Below are 18,198 nucleotides of genomic sequence, written 5' to 3' on the forward strand. Positions count from 1 at the left end.
CATGATATTTAATACTTCTTTAAATGTATGTACATGATATCAAGGATCCTATTCAATGCTTGTCTATGACATTCAAGACTATATCTTAAGTATTTTGGGCTTCTACCTATATAGATACATTATATTCACAACTGTTTTTCCTGCAAGTACATTATACATAGAACTTGTTCCCTTGTGGATATGGGATTCCCAGCTAACATCTCCTCTGAGTAGATGATAACTAGGACATTTTATCAAGCCAGTGTATGACATTAAGGAATTTTTAAAATGCAGGTACATAGGATCAATGACTTCTTTTCATTCTGAAAAAGAACATCCAAATCTTCTTCTTATTTGGGTACCCCATCATTGGGACTGGTTCCCTAGTTGATTCATGAAAGCCAGTATTTGTTCCCATGCAGGTACCAATATTCAGGACTGATTCTAATGCAGGTACATGATATCTAGGACTTCTTTTGATATGTGCACAAGACATAATGTACTTCTTCTCATGCATTACACCTCTACATGGAAATAGAGCAAATACAGGATATCTTCCTATGTAGGTACATTGTATACATAAATATTTCAATTTTATGTATGTGCTATCCAGTACATCTACCCATGTGACTCCATGACACGCAGGAGTGCTCCCATGTGGTCACATCAAAATCTAGATACTGTCCTGTACAGGTGCAGGTATCTTATATGCAGGAAGTCTTCCTCTACTGGTACATGATATCCAGGATTTCTTCTAATGCAAGTATATGATAGGCAGGACTATGTCCTATGTGGGTTCAACATTTCTGGAACAGCTTTGCATGATTGTTCATGGTGTATATGCCTTCTTCCCATGAAGGTACATAAAATGTTGGACTTCCTCAGATGTGGGGACAGGGCATGCGGCACTTTATCCCATGCTTGTACATATATCTAGGATGGATTCCCATATGAGCACCTGATAGCCAAGACTTCTTCCCATGGATGTACACAACATCAAGGACACATGAGAGTACACCATGTACCCAAGACCGTTTTCCATGTCTACACATGACATTCTGAAATGCTTCCCAAACGTTTAATTGAGGTCCAAGTCTGTTTTTCTGACAGGTGTATGGTTTCCTGACTGCTACTCATTTGTGGTAGGAATTCTTACCATGTGGGAATATTATATCATGTACTCCTTACCACGTATGTACCAATATTGAGGAATGATTCTCGCACACTAACATGATAATCCACAATTACTTCCCATGTGAGCACATAATTTTGAGGACAGCTCTCCTTATGGATCCAAAATATTCAGGGCTGGTTCTTATGAAGGTACATGATATTCAGGACTGTTTCCAATGCTGATACATAACACGTAGATCTTTGTACCACACATTTATGCAACATCCCGGACTTCTTCCCATACATATACACTATCAGCTGCCAGGTTCCATCCCTGGTGATGACCAGGTCCCACAGAGGAGGTAGGGATTTAGAGAGGAAGAAGTGAGTAAGCCATGTGGGTTTGTCGAAATCTTGCAGCCTAACTGACTGGCATTCTGGTTGCTTCTTTATGTAAAGAGAACTTAGTAGGCAAGGATAGATTCATGTTTCAAAACATAGATCAAATCATTTTTGTTTCCAGACACGTGTTTTACCTTCCTCTTGGTCATAAGTTTAGTCATCATTTATAAACTGTGGCAGATCAGAGTTATCTTTTATAATTATTATCTCTCATTAACCCTTGAGCCCAGCATTTAAGATATTGTGGTTTCCAGGGCACTAGACAGAATGAAAGTATCTAAGCCAGCCTGGTCATATGGTCATGTCCCGAGCAGTGTATCATTAACTCCTAATGATCAGAGTGCTAATTGTCATTAGGCTCAAGAAAATTTTCAAGCCAAAGCTGATGCAATTATTCTTCAATTTCTGACATACTACGATGTTTGTATTTCAGATATTTGTAGAATTTATTCATATGTACAGTCTTGTTATTATTTGTTCTTTGGACATACATCACCATAGTGGCCTTGTATGAGATAACTTTTCTAAGGAAGGGAGGTCCTTAGAAAAGGACCTCTTTCTTTTATCATTCTTTCCAAACATTCTTTATCCATCAGTACAAACTGGAGATAGTTCCAGCCAATCTAACTTTGTTGCTGTATCTTTTCTTGGAGAGGCACAGTATATTAGGCCCCCAATGTTATGTGCCACATAATTGCCTAAGAGTATAGTAGGAAGAGGCTTTAACTTTATCTGCTGACAACATTTCTAGCCCACTGAATCTTGTTTACCTTTTTAAGTTACTTTGTTCTGATTATTTTGTACCTAAGTAAGTAAGTACAAGGCAGATGTTCCCAAAGTATCTATGAGCCAGAGACTCATTAAGAGATCTTTGGTGTCTTTATTGGAGTCACAACCTCCAGAGGGCAAGGGCACCTTTCAAGTAGGGACAGAAAAGCCTATCCTCCTAAAAGCAGGAGGAGTAATATACACAGGACTTCTCTGGGGAATCTTAGAAATGACCAAGATGATCCTTAACAGAGGACTGGGTACAGAAAATGTGGTACATTTACACAATGGAGTACTACTCAGCTACTAGAAAATGACTTCATGAAATTCACAGGCAAATGGATGGAACTAGAAAATATCATCCCGAGTGAGGTAACCCAGTCACAAAAGAACACACATGGAATGCACTCACTGATGAGTGGATATTAGTAACAAAGCTCGGAATACACACAATACAACTCACAGACCATATGAAACTCAAGGAGAAAGAAAACCAAAGTGCGGATGATTCAGTCCTACTTAGAAGGGGGAACAAAACAATCATGGGAGAGGGAACTCCTGAGGGATTTTGGAGGCAGATGAAGGGGAGGGATAAGGGGGACAGGATATGGTGTGGGAGGAGTCTGGGGAGAACTACAGTAAATTGAGTGGTGGTGTGAAGCAGTGGGTGATGGGGAACTGGGATGGCCACTAGAAAGTCCCAGATGCCAGGAAAGCAAGAGGCTTCCAGGACCCAACGGGAATTACATCAGCGGAAATACCCAACGAAAGGAGAGAGGACCTGTAGATACCATATCCAGAGGTTAGACATATCCCACACTTAAGGGATGGGGTGACCCACCTGCCTCAAAAATATTAACACAGAATTGTTCCTGTCTAAAAAAATGCAAAATGAAGGAGTGGAGAATAACCTGTCTGTTCTTTAAGTACCTTCAGTATATTGCTGTGTCCAGTTAAGAACAACAGTCCTATGTTGAGGCTAGACCCCTGCAACAGACCACAGAATTAAGCTACCAGTCTCTAGCTTATTCAAACAGTGGATTCACGGGAGCTCCTTGCTGAAGTATGCATGTGGAGTCAATTATAGAAAGAACTGCTGATCTCCAAATGCCTGACTCAGCACTGGCTTCACCTTAGAAAATATGCATTTCTGGAGCTTCTGGTAACTGGATATAAGGCTGTGCTGGTTATTTTTTTTGTGTGTGTGTGTGGGGGGGGTCATAGGCATCCCAAGTGGGTAGGCCTATGAATTGCGTCTCTCTTCAAGAACCTAGCTTTTAGCACTCCCAAATGATACGATACAGTCAACAGCCAAGCACACTGACGTAGCCACAGGCTTTGACTTCTGAATGAATAAATGTCAGCCACTTGATTCACTAAAGCAAGAGCTTCTAAAATCTGCAGCTTCCTTTTTTTTTTGCTTCAATAAGACTCCATGACCAAGGCAACAAATTTATAAAAGATAGTGTATAATTAAGACTCATGTTTACAGAACAAGTCCAATGTGATACAGCAAAGGCATAGTGAGAAGAACAGCTGAGAGCCCACTTGGGCTACAAGTAGGAGGTAGATTGGAAATCACTGGTATCCAAGAGATCAAAGTTTCAAAACTATATCCTGTTTGCAACAGCATCAGCAACTGGCTTCCTTTGTGGAGTAAGGCCTTCTTCCTCTTCTAGTTTTCAGAAGTAACCTCTGCCCTGAGTCTATCAGACTCTCTGTATGCTGGAATGCCTGATGAGACTTTGGTTCTTGCACATTTTTTTCTGTGCATAAGTGCTTTTCATGTATTTCCTAAAGATGTGACATGTCCTGATCATGGACAGGCTTCTTGGCTGTAGTCCATCTTCTATGCCTGAGCTCATCAGCTAAAACAATTTGTTCTGTATCAAGAGGCTCGATATGGAGAACAAAATGAAGGAGTTTGTTTAAGTTGAGAGAATGGTTTTCTTGTAGAAGATATGTTCCCAGCTCTTTCCCACCAGGCTTTGCACCTCCCAGACATCCTAGCATGCCACCAATGCATAAGAAAAGCCTCATTGCTATACTTGTCCCTCTATCCTGACATCTGAGATTTTGGAAGGAATTCTGTCAGGAGAATCAGAAGCTCCCTGAAGTGTTAGCCATGGAGATATGCAAGAGCTGATGGAGACTGAGACAGGGGGTTTGTTGGTCCTTTCTCCACTATGCATGCCAGGATTTTTTTTTAAAAAAATAGTTAACTTCTGTCATACTGCCTGTCTAGAGGCATCTTAGATAACCTGTAGAAAGTGACAGGTTCCTAGCAGTAGAAGTTCTGCTCTTGGTTGCCTGTTCTTCTTCTGCACTGCCTGAACTGATGAACAACATGATATCTTCATTTCTTTGTTCTCCTCCCTACAATGGTGATAAAAATGGAAACATCACTTGTAGTCAGACCATGACTGGAGAGCAGCTGTGGAAGAGTTTCAAGAATGGGGTAAGTGAGCATAGAGAATGTGAAGACCCTGGGTACTCTGAGGGGAGAGAGAGACATAACTATACATCCAGGGATCACATGCCCAGTTACAGAAAACATCACCTGTGTTATCCATGTTCAGAAGGCAAACAATGAGAACCACATGTAGATCCTGCAGAAACCAAATGAAAAGTTTTCCCCTGGAGACTCAAAAGATCAAGGGCAGGTACGCAAATATAAACATACCCAGGCATGAAGATGATTGTCAAATGGTTCCTCCATGGGGGTAAAAATGTCCAAATGTTACTTCTAATGAGTGCCCACTATTTAGTGCACAGCCAAAAATTCATTCTCCAGAGATTACATTTTAATGTGAATGTGTCCTCTCCATTTCCCAGTCTCATGGTAGCATCATGAAGAAATGTTGAGACACCGAAGATATGCCACTGTCCAGTAATGTCCTCCCAGACACATACCTTGCTAAACACACAAGCAGGATCCAAAAGCTCCAAAAGCCTTCAGTAGGCTTCTTACTTCCTTAGTGCAAGTGGGGTGTCCAAGAACTTACTTAACAGTCAAAGGGTCAAGATTGTCTCATTACAATGTGCTAAATGTTGCCTTGAATCTGCTCATCAGGGACCAGCAGAGACTCACTTTTCCTTTGACTGACAGAGCTCTAGGATTAGATTATTAGGGCCCAGAGATGTCATGGTCATCCAGTGAAGGTCTATTTTCTGGGATATGGATTCTCAGAGCTGGTTGGAAGGTTTATTCATGTTTATAAATGTTGGAATGAACTCTGAGTGGATCACATGACATTGTGATCCAAAAGGCAGAGTTCAAAATGGAGGCACAAAATGGTCTATAAAACAGTATCCATTGAACATCCTAACTCATCCACCAACCAGTAGACTGGCATTTATAACACACTGGAGTGCACCTTTGACCAGAAAATATGTGGTCCAAGTTTTAAAGCTGTGAGAGTGTAGTGAGGAGCATGCCATCTAATTGTCAAGTTCTCATTCTGTACTGTCTTCCACAGTAGAACAGTGTATAGCCAAAGCAAGACCACTGACTCCAGACTATGTTTACCTGTCCTGCTTCATGCTGCTCAGGTACCTTGAACTCAGGAAAACTGCACAACTCACTCAGATTCTATTTGGGACATATGCCAGCCGATCCCTCATTGCAACATCATCCATACTTGGTAATGTCCCAGGTTGTTGGGAAGGCTAGTTCTTCAAAGATGGAACCATGGTATGGTCTAAAAGGCAGCAAGTACAAATGACAAGAGAGGAATCTAAAGGCCTAAGGGATGACAAGTTACCCACAAGGAAAGGATCATTCATGACATCTAGTAATATACTGTCTGGTTTTACATGTTTGTGGGAATGCCAAACACCATTAGTACATTTGTCTTTCAACCCTGGGTTAACCTGAAACCTGAAGTGAAATTCTTTGGACTCTGCATGGCTAGGCTCTAGCCTAGTCTTTTGAAAAAGACTACTTAGGTTCCCAAGTACCAAATGAGTTCTCCAAAGTTTAAGCATCACATATTTGAACAAATCACTGGGAATTTGATAGATTTCACAGCTTACTAAGTTTCTTTTGACCCACCTTGGTCTCATGTCTATGAGTTCCTTGACAATTAAGCCCATAAATACAACATTGCAAGTGGTTTTTTCAATACCTTCTTGCAGCCTATTTTATAATAGTAACTGCATATCAGTCAAGACAAGGAAGATGGTCTACTCAACAATCACCTGAGAAAAATGAGATAGTCTGCTAGCTAAAAACAGCAGGGTAACTGCTAGAAACCAAAAAGAAATATCCACAGGAAACAAGGGCAAGATGCAACTGCACAGATACTAGAAAGACAGAGCAAATCTTGGGAATGAGATAACTTGTAGGGGCAGAGCAGGCGTTAGGGGGCATAACAGCTTAGGAAAACAGCATTGACAATTTTGTGACTACATCTTGTATGTAGAATTTTAATTGATCTTCATGAATGTTCACTTATAACAAACAAAACAGTAAAAGCATGTAAGGTCAATAATAAAAGCATATGGCATTTCAGTGGCATCCTCCACAGGAAGTGCTAATAAACAAGACCATTGAGTTCTCCAGAGAGACTGGGAAAGCTTAAGGACCTTCCCAGCATTCTGTGAATCAAGAGAGTATGGTTGGTATGTGGGCAGAATGTGCTGGAAATGGAAGCATTTCTGAATCATAGACCCCACTATCTTGAAGCCCAGTGGTTCCCTATGTTAAACTCAAAAGAGCCTGGGATTTCCAGGCAGAAAAAAGAATCAGACAGGTGATCCATGCCTCCATGTTGGGCCAGAAGAAATAGTCTACCTTCCGATTGACCATGCTAATCTTCCATCATGAGCTGTACTAAACCCAGATCATATCTGTGAAAGAAGGAGACCATCTCTTCCCTAAGATTTAAGAAGACACAGCACTCTGTTATGAGAGTATGGGCCTCTTCAACTTTAGAGGAATCCCAATGTCATTGCTTCATGTCCCTAGAATATATGGTGCTCTCAAAGACCAGATTGCAGTCATGATCTCCCTCTATGTGGATCTGAATAGCTAAAACTCTCTGTGGATGCTTAAGAGAAGATCTTTCACCTCTGCTTTCCCTCCAAGTGTCAGCTCATCATCCAGACCTCAGAGAATTGAGGGATGGATTATGTCCTCTGAGTAGTTTGGAGGTGAGATGAGGACCAGGTCAGGAATGAATGGGCTGTGATTTGGCTGCCATTTGCAATGGGTGGAATTGGAGCAGTGGCTCACCTCAGAATGTCACATACATGATGAAGGAGCTGTGAAGACGTACAAGGTGGAGGGATATGCTCAGATGTCATCCCCTAAGTCTACTTTTCAAGAAAAGTACACAAAAGGAGGAAAATGCCTACATGGCTCACAGGAAAGCCTGCTGTGACAGGCCTAGATATGTAGTGAAGTGGGCTCAGTTTAGAGCTGTTAGGACACTGGATGTGGCCTTCATCTGCCCATATTACACAAGAGCAAAGCCTGCTGTGACAGATCTAAATGTGCAGTGAGGCGGGCTTACTGTAGAACTGTCAGGACACTGGACATGACCACCATTCTTCCATGTTACACAACAGGAGAGGTGTAAGAGCTGGATGACATGCAGACTGTGTGCCAAGGTGATGGCTGTAAAAATGACTTAAATGGATGTGTATGAAGGGGAGACTGTTTAACAAAGAAAGCCAGGAGGAAGGCATATCCTGGATCTGTGGCTTGTCAAGCAGGGTTTCAAATGTGGCCCTTTCCTGTGCACCTTGATTGGTTTCTTTGTTGTCAGGGCAGTCGTTCTCAGGACAGATCTTCCTCAGCCTGGTTTCCCCTTTCTTGCAAGGACACAGTGAATATTTATCTCAGTCATGGACAGACATGGGTACTTTTACCCAAACACAATAAATACCCTGTTCTTCCATATATTGATAATTTAGCATTGGGTTGTTATTCTAGCAAGAGTATGTAACTCAAGCCTGGATGGCATTGGATAAAGCTATAGGGGGTACATCCATTATATCAACTGTAGCAAGTGTGGTAGGATTATTCATATGCAACCATCTTTCCAACCTCTCTTTCGTTAGCATGTGGTGCAATCAAAACCTCTACTCTAGGTTGCACCTGAGACCCGAGACTACTTGGGAGTGTTTCCTTTTATAAGAAATAGACGTTTTCCCATGCTGCCCTCTGAGAACAGAACCTCAGGACATCAGCTATGCATGGTATGAGCTGCAGGACTGAGCTCCACTTTGGGCCCTTTCCTCTCATAGCTGTTTGGAATCCCAGTGTCTTAGCATCAAATGCTACATTATCTAAATTCATCATATTACCTGCATGCAAAAGATGAGGTCATCTATGAATTTCAATTCTGTCTCTAAGGGGAGAATAAGGAAAGACCATTGAGACCATTTGATTATTGTCTTTTGAACTTGTGATGAATCTCTGTGTGATTCATGTCACCAGTCATGCTAACTGCAACACCTTGACTCATCTTCTGGGAGGTAGGACTATGCAGACTTGTTAGTGATCCCTAGAAGACAGAATTGGAAGCATTAGGGTGGTAGACCTTAGAACCATTTCCCTTTGTGGTCTCACTGTCCACATGTTTTCATCATGGCAGAGGAACATTTTTCTTGAACAGGTTTTTGGTTATTTATAGGAGATGAAGATCTCACTTGAAGTCAAGTGTTTTCCACAACATCAGTGGTCTCGCTCAGACTCTGATAAAAGCCAGAGCTTGACCTTTACTCATTGGACAATTGCTCCAACTTCCTCACTGAGTGCAGGAAACTGGAACAGGTATGACCTTTGGAGAGATGTGATATATTTAATGTTGAAGGTGGAGATGGAAGGCAAAAGACCCACTGTGTGTCAAGATCATGCAAGAAACCCCCCTTGTTTTCCAGACTCTCAGCATCTACAGAAGTAGTTGTTGACACTGACAAGAAAGGAATGGATAAGGTCCCATACCTGAATAAACCAAGAAGGCTGGATGGTGGAGTTGCGAGCTCTCAGGATCAGGAACCACACTGGGGCAGGTCATGCTCAGGATTTTATGTTCATTCTCACTGCTGAGTCAAGATTAGGGTTACTGACTTGGACTTCTCACAAGTAAATAATAACATCTTATGTAAGGGCTCTGGGTATCCTGATGTGGGCTTGCCAATCCTAAAGTGTTACAATGTACTGTCATAGCCATAGAAAGTTCTGGCAAAGTAAAGGTAGGCAGAAAGAACAGGGGCAAATAAAGTAGGATGCTAACATTCAGTAAGATTTGACATTAGAGAACTAAGCTGAGAGACTGAGCATCCCCATTTCAACAACCAAGGCAACTCTGAGGGGGCAGAGAATCCCATGGTCCTGACTGTCATCCAAGGAAGCAGAACAGCATCTGTGTGAGCCAAGGCCGAGGCTCCCACTCCCCAGTCCAGGCAGGTACTTCTCCAGCATGTATTGGCATAGCCTCAGATCCTTCAAGTTCTTCACCTATAAAACTTCTCCAAGAATCATCAATAGAGTTCAATCCCTGGGTCTTTTAAGGGTTTGAGAAATGCCTCAATAGAGTTATCCTCTGACCTCCACAGGCTACCTAGAAAGTATACATGCTACTTCTCCACAACACACACACACACACACACACACACACACACACACACACACACACACACGCACGCGCGCGCACACACACACACACACACACACACACACAGACAGAGAGACAGAGACAGACAGAGAGACAGAGACACAGACACAGACAGAAAGAGACAGACAGAGAAAGATGAGACAGAGAGGCAGAGAGAGAGAGAGAGAACAGGAGAGAGTCAGAAATACATGCAGAGACAGAGACAAAGCTGGAATAACACAGAGATATAAAAATATTGAAACAGATAGAAGATACAGCCAGACAGAGAGAATAGAGGAGACAGAGAATAGGTCATAAGTGAGAAAATATGTAACTAATTTAAAATACTTTACAAGGTTACATGCTCTCAGTGCCCATACCATCTGTAAAAATTAGGGTAATGTCTGTAAGCATTATATATACCTAATAGCACTGAATTGGACCTACTCAAAGAAGTACAGTCTAGGAGAAGGAAAATGGCACGAAAGGCTGACCAGTTGCTAGCCTTTCTCAAAGGGAGGGGCTCCACACCTGGAAAAGGACCTGGCAGAGGAAATAGAAAAATAGATCAACATGAAGGCAAACAGTTGAAACCTCCCAGTGATGATCTGATGGCTGAGTGAAAATAGTGTCAGGTATAACGTGCAGAGAAGCTGAGAGGGCCAAGTAGGATACACTACATGATGTCAGCTTTGATCCTACATAAAATGAAAAGCTGAAGCCTCTAGTTATGAGTATGACAATTTTCAATGTTGGGAGCTGTGGTGGCCATTGAGAGCAATTCATGCTCTTTAATTAGAACTCACAGGTAGTGCAGGAGAAGTCACCTGGAGGGAGAGTCTCCACAGAGGAATCCTGTAGATGAAGTTCCCCTGTGAGCATGTCTATAGAGGATGGATTTGATTATCTTAATTGACATGGGAAGACACAACAGTTTGGGCAGTGCCATTCCCTAGGCTTGGGTACCAGACTGCATAATAGCAGAGAGTGTTAGATGAATACATGCATTCATTTATTTCTTTCTGCTCTTGACTCTGGATATGACATGGGTAGACCCTTTGCACATGTGCCTTGGCTTCCCTGTGGCAATGCAGCATAACTGGAAATTGTCTAGTAACTGTGACAGAAATGAAACTAAAAAGATTTTGTTTCAGATAATCACCCTGACTGTAAAATAACCCAGGGAGAACAGTGGAAGATATCTGGTGGTTCCCTTAGTCAGTCAAAGTTATCAAACTGTGGCTCCCAAGTCATGCTTGGTGAGGAGCACTGCCTCACTCCCTCTCCTTGCTTCCCTTCTGTTACCACTCCACTGACAGAAGATGAGTGAGCAGCGCCCTTCCTGAAGCATGGGCGAAGAGCCAGGGAAGAAGGTGCTCTGGAACAGCTGCATACCCCGATTTCTCACATTTAAGGAATAACCAGTGACACAAACCACTGCACCTTGGCACATGGCCCTTTTCCAAGCTCCAACCTGCAGAGGAATTCTAGGTCTAGACATTGAAATGAATGTCCTCTATCACATTTGATGGAGGCAACTGGGGTTGGGAGAGGCCCATACCATGTTTACCAGACCTCCATACTACAGATGCTTGTGATGATGCAGATGAGGCTGCTTGACTTATTGATAGTGCCCTCTTGTCTGACAGACACAGGCTTTTGGTTGTCCTTCCAGGTAGCCACATTCAGCAACTTCTTGTGGGAAAGCACCAGGACTTGCAAGGGGGAAGTGAGAGGATGGAATACCATGGGATGAAAAGGACAGAGTCCCCAGTACCTTGGTCATGATCCAGCCCATAGCTTCCTGACATCCTGACACTGTATTGAGAATCTGGATAAAAGATGTGTGAATAGACCAGAGGATGAGCTCCCCAGTAAGAGAATCACAGTGGTCAAATGCCCAGAAGGAGAGGACAACATATAGAGTGTACAGGTGGTAGAACATTACAGCATATCCCCATGTCCCTAGACAAGCAGGTCAATACTATTGTAATGCCCTTCAGAAAAGACTTAGCAAGCTGATAACTGATCACAGTTGTTGAGGCCAGTACTGTCCGGCTTTGTGGGCCAAAATGTCCCAGACCACTCTGCTGCTCTGGTCAGCGGGTCAGGGTCTAGCGAAAGAGAGGGTGGGGATGGAGGGGCAAGCGACGCGAAGAATGGAGACAAGACAGGGTGTGTGGTCAAGTCTTAAGTCTCCTTTAATGTGTCTCCTATTGAAGGGAAGTCTGGAGTATGTATAGGCTTTTGTCACATGACTTGTAGGCGCATGGATACCATGTGCCTTGCAGGTGTGGATATAACATAAGCCTTACAGGCGTATATAGCGTGGATAGCACATGCACCGTTTTCCTTGCAGGCTTGGATAGCATGTGCGCTTCACAGGCATGTATGGCGTGGATAGCACATGGATAGCACGTGCACCTCATGCCTTGCAGGTGTGGATACCATGTGCACCATGCAGCTGGGGTTACTAAACAGCAAAACAACCTATGTGGGATAAACAAGATGTTTGTCAGAGTATGCTCAGCTGTTGTAGGCTATTGAAAACTGCTAAAATTGGATCCCAACACACAGTGTCTAGGGTACTGAGAGAAACAGAGCTGACTGTATCCAATGACTCCATCTTGTGCTGCCTCTAGGCATGACAGAAGTCTAGCTACTCAAAGCACTGTGTTAATCATGTTCCTGTTTAATGAAACTAAACACCTTCTGTGGAAAAGAAGCTGCATCCCAGAAGTCAATCAGAGTGGGAGAACTTTCCTGACAAACCAGTGAGTTTGATAGTATTCAGAGAAATCATTTGTACCACATGATGTTAAAAGAGTGAAGAGAAAGAGCCCCTCACAGAAGATTCTGAAGAGTTTCTTCGTGGGACATGCCACCCAGGGATCCCTCAGTCCCTGTCAGCACTTCAGGGCACTATTCATTCTAGAACTACTACTAATTTGGGCTGGGACTGAAGGAACTATGGGAAGTGTGTTGACATCAAGCACACGCTGAGAAAGCCACATGGGACCTCTCCATCTTTCTCACCTGGTTTTCCCTTTTATGTACACACACTGTCTTCTCTGAGACAGAATGTTCCAGGTTGGAGGTTAGAACGGTTATGTTTTCCCATATTGAATTAGATTTTTGGATCATAAGCAGCATTAGCTACAACTACAGGTCAAAATCAGAGATTTCAAGAGGTTATGCCTTCACTGAGAGAGCAGCTTCGGACTTTCAGTTCAGACTCTCCTCAGTAGCCCCAAACAGGAAAGGACTTTAGTGTACAGCATCAGGAGTATGGCTCCAGCTGTGTTGTTTCTGTTAGGAGAGCCTCATGACTCTCAACTGCTTTACTGAAGGTCAGAATCATAGCTGGAAACATCTAAAGAGAGGACATTGACAGAAAGTCAGAGCACAGATTTAGGTAGCTCCTCCTACCTGAATTACCCAGTATCTTATTTTCATAGATAAGAAAAATTCTTGAGAGTAAGAGGGTGTGCTCAAGAAGACTGAGTATCTTCATGAGAGAGATAGCAGACTAAGGTGTTAAGGGACAACCAAGGTCCAGGATTCCCTCTGGGGACAGTTTTTATCTGCACTCCTTACCTGCTTAGAAACTCAACATGCATATGTGAAGAATGGTGGAGCCCCATGTGGAAACATGGACTCTTGTTTCTGGGATTCCTACATTGTCCCTCTATCAGGATGGCCTTCTTATCTTCTGACTTCCCATCACCAGAAAGAGAGGATTGTGCAGTTCAGGCCTTTGGCATGTTGGCATGTTGTGACATCCAACACTCTCAGGGCCTGTGATCTGAGTGGAGAATACCATTTCACCAAGAGGTGAATTACAAACAATTTCCTTTAGGGTGTCCATAAAAATCACACTCTCACAGGCACTCCTCCAGTTCAGTCATTCATAATGGCTGCCAGTCACATGGCTGCTCTCATGGCCATCTGTCTCAGGCCTACTTCCTGTCCAGTCTCTGCCCAGCAGATCTGTTTTCTGCAGTACAGTGTTTGTCAACAACCTGTACTAGGATGGGAACTACCAGTTTCATTACTGTTTTTACCTGTTTTGATGTGGACTTACATCACCACCTTTGTCTTTCTGAATGTCCTGGACTCTGCCAGAGTATCAGCTCCTTGTGCAGAGCTTGTCCATCACACTCATGATCTGGGAACTAGTGCCTAGAAAGAGCCTTGCACATCACTATGCCTATTGAATGGCAACTGAAAAAAGGACAGATCATACCATTTCACACAGACAATTTTGAAGCTGGTGTCACATCTCAAAGCCGGTCTACACCCTTCCTCCTTGTGGGTAAGAATGAAGTCAGGTATGTGAAGAGAATTACCACTTCACATAGACAATCTAGGAGGTAGGCTCACATCTCACCTAAGTGTGGGACTTCAGCCTTTCCCTTGTCTACAGATGCTGGTTTCCATTCTTGGCAGATGCTCCACACTGATACAGCAACCACAGAGCTCAGACCCTGGTGTCCTTCTGAGTCGCAGGGATACTTTGAGGTGGACCATTAGAGCCTTGGCAATTGATCCTCTGCCAGGCACCAGATCATCATATTAGGTTCCATCTGGACATTGGTCCCTGTGTACAATAGCCTCCCCTCTTTTAAGCATACCTTGCTCAGGTAGGAGAATTTTACTTTGTGTTTCTAGTTCAGTATTGTGATTCTGAGGTGTGATCCTCAGCCCCAATGAACCACTGTCCTCATGGTCAGGGATCCAGGACCTTCCTGGCCTCGCAAGCACCAGCTTCTGTAGCACAGCACCATCATCTGCAGAAGAGAAGCTGAAGGAGGGAAACACATTAGACTTGAGGGGGACTTCAACCTGGTACCATGGACATTGGCAGTCTCATCCCTTCTGTGAACCTCCTACTGAATGAGAACTCTCTTGGTGGATGACACTAATGTAAGAGCCGAAGGTCTCAGGAGGGAAGGACTCTGGATCAAACGCAGAGATGGGAGAAGTTATGGACCCTTTCCATAAGACTAGCATAATAGTGTATGCCAAGGCTCTAAATGCCACAGTGAGATTCTGGAGACACTGCAACCATCTCCTCTCTAAGGAGCATGCCTGATACACAGGAACTGGGTATCCAGATCTGCTTCTCCATGTAGGTATCCAAGCATCAATGTCAGACTTCACAGGGTTCTGCACACTCTGCCTGTCCAATTGAATTGTAGAAAGACACTAGGCTGGTCCCTTTGTACTTTGCCATGGTCGCTCTGCTAGGCACTAGATCCCCAAGCACAGTGTCGATCTGAATATGTTCAGCATGGAGGAAAGCTCAACATGCCCACTTTACCCTGGCTGTACTCAGTCACTTGCTGATTACTGCTAGTTTAATTGTATCAGATACCACCTAGGCATTATCCAACAAGATTTCTTCCTCAGATGGTAAGCCAAGGAGCAGACTTTAATCCAGCTGGAGTAGAAATACATCTGAGCATCCCAAGAGACCCCAGAAAATGCCCGTTTTTGATTTCTCCAATGAGAAGACATGAATAAAGTCAGAGACAAAAATTCAGAGCTGAGAAGCACACTCCCATATTTGCCTGCCCTTTCATTGGTTTCTGCATCCGGCCTCTTTCAGGGGAGCCACTTTCTTTAAGGACAAATGCTGCTGGGTGTTTGTGGTTGGAGCCCGGGGGAAACAACAAAGTTTTGATAGGCAATACCTGATTCTCCTGCCTAGTCTCTTGAAGCACCCAATCTTCAGAGGGAGAAATGATGTTTTTACAGCAAAGTCTTGTTCAGGTGGCATGCACATTTCATCTTATGATATGGTGCTAAAGACACATGGGGCAGCCACATCTCCAGGATGGAGGGCACAGGTGGAAGCACTGCTCTTCTTTGTGGGACAGTGTAGTGCAATAGGAGGCATAGAGACACTTCTGGCCACTGTCCTGATAGTGTCAGGCCAACAGGCCTCATCCATCCTGAATGCCAGATGTGAAGGAGGCCAAAATTGAGTTTCTGGCCCTTCATTTTAGGGGAAGACCTGAATTAGAGATATGCACTGGCTGGTGATGGCGGTGGTGCAGGGCAGGGATCCGCAGGCTTGGCTGATGTGTGGTTGATGTGTGCTCTATCCCTTTGCATACCTGCTCTTTTAAAAGTAAATATGTCCCCATCTTTTCATTGAACCAGTTTTTATGCAGGGATTCCAAGATATCACTGGCATTAAACCACAGGACACAGAGCATGTGTATGATGTTGGAATCTGGGTTTTTATGAATTGGTATATCTATGTCACATTTCTTCACCAATGGATGTCTCTCAGTGTCTTCAACAGAGGGCCTCATCTTAGGGGAACACTGTGAGGATCTGGTGAATTAGGTTTTTAAGTTGCACAGAGAAGTAAGGTAGAATGTTTTAGGTCCTTGCGGTGATCTTATTCTCCATCTCTTTCCTGATGCTTCCTGTGAAAGGGTAGTACCCAGTGGTGACAAAATATAGTAGCACATCCAAACTCCACACATCTGTCTTCCTGCCATCATACACTTCCCCTATTACCTGCTCTGGGGCATGAAAGCCCTTGGTCCCACACTTCTGTTTCAGTAAGCTGTCAGGTCTGTGCTTGATGGCCAGCCCAAATGTCTGTCAACTTCACATTGCCCTCTGCATCTTCCAGTATATTTTGGGGTGTAATGTCTCAATGGATATTTCCAAGGTCATGGCAGTAGTTTATGGCTGCCACTATCTGCCCATATATATTCTTTGCCTTTTACTCCTGCATTTGGCCATTGTCTTGTATTAATTCTAATAACCTTCCTCCCAGAGTATGTTCCATTACAAAGTGAATGTGCCTTGAACCTGAAAGAGGTGAATGATGTTAGGATGGTCTAGTGTCCCCAACTAAAAACATGCTCTTTCTGACAAGATAACGCCAATGTTATTCTTTGCGATCTCTACTGTTTTTATGACAACCAAGGCTTTGCTTTTCAGGTTTCAGGACAATTTCACAGTGAAAAATGAACCCCCACCAAGATAGAAAAGCCCCCTATACTGACTCCTCAAATTCTTCTTTTTGGGGTTTCTGGCCATGAGGCTAACTGTTCCCTGTGCTCTGCTGCATACAGATTGTGAGGTATAAAGACCCAACAACTCACAAACTAGACAGCTATGAAGGAGTCCCACAGGTCACCAAAACCAGCTCCCTGTTCTGTATGGACAAATACAGCAGGCCAGTCCACAGTCTTATACACTCACTGATAAGTGGATATTAGCCCCAAAGCTTGGAATAACCAAGATGCAATTCACAGACTACATGAAGCTCAAGAAAAAAGATCAACATGTGTAATTCTCCAGTTCTTCATAGAAGGGGAAACAAAATACTTAATGGAAGCAAATATAGAGACAAAATGTGTAGGACGCACTGGAGGAAAGGCCCTCCAGAGATTGCCCCACATGGGGATCCATTCCATATACAGACACCAAACCCAGACACTATTGTAGATGCCAAGAATTGCTTGCTGACAGGAGCCTGATATAGCTGTCTGCTGAGCGGCTCTTCCAGAGCCTGACAAATACAGAGGCAGATGCTTGCAGCCAACCATTGGACTGAGCATAGGTTTTCCAAAGGAGGAGTTAGAGAAAAGATTGAAAGAGCTGAAAGGGTTTGCAACTTTATAGGAAGAACAACAATATCAACCAACCAACCCCCCCCCCCCCAAGAGCTCCAGAGACTAAACTGCCAACCAAAAAGTACACATGGAGGGACCCATGCTTCTGGCCCCATATGTAGCAGAGGATGGCCTTGTTGGACATTAATGTGGGAAGAGACTCTTGTTCTGGGGAAGATTTGAGTCCCCAGTGTAGGGAAATGCCAAGGCTGGGAGGCAGACGTGTGTGTGTGTGTGTGTGTGTGTGTGTGTGTGTGTGTGTGTGTATCTGTGGACTCTCATAGAAGCTGTGGGCCAGAAGAGGGGACAGGGTGGTTCCAGAGCAGAAATCAGAAAAGGGAAAGGGTATAACATTTGAAATGTAAATAAATAAAATATCCAATAAAAAGAAAAATATGAAAAGTATAAAAAAGAAAAAATAGTGAGAAACTTCAACACCCCTCTCTCACCAATTAAGAGATCATCCAAAACAAAACAAAGCAAAACAGAGAAATAATAAAATAGCCATGAACAAAACAAAACAAAACACCTTAAATGTCCTGCAATAGAGGAATGGATAAAACAATAAATTATACAAAGATACAAACAAAAAATTTGTAGTACATCTACACAATGGAATAGGAAAAAGTTATTAATTTAACAGGCTGGCAAGCCAAGGATGGGTAAAATAATGCACAGAGCCTTGCTAA

The 18,198-nt window shown here is 43.3% G+C and overlaps 1 pseudogene; it reads right to left on the reverse strand.

The window, feature by feature from the left end:
* Positions 1 to 15,447: 15,447 nt before the first annotated feature.
* LOC143435669 (putative sperm motility kinase W pseudogene) lies at positions 15,448 to 16,931 on the reverse strand (annotated as a pseudogene).
* Between the last annotated feature and the right edge of the window lie 1,267 nt (positions 16,932 to 18,198).

This window comes from Arvicanthis niloticus, chromosome 22 (genome assembly GCF_011762505.2).
Source record: "Arvicanthis niloticus isolate mArvNil1 chromosome 22, mArvNil1.pat.X, whole genome shotgun sequence".
NCBI classification, from domain to species: Eukaryota; Metazoa; Chordata; class Mammalia; order Rodentia; family Muridae; genus Arvicanthis; species Arvicanthis niloticus.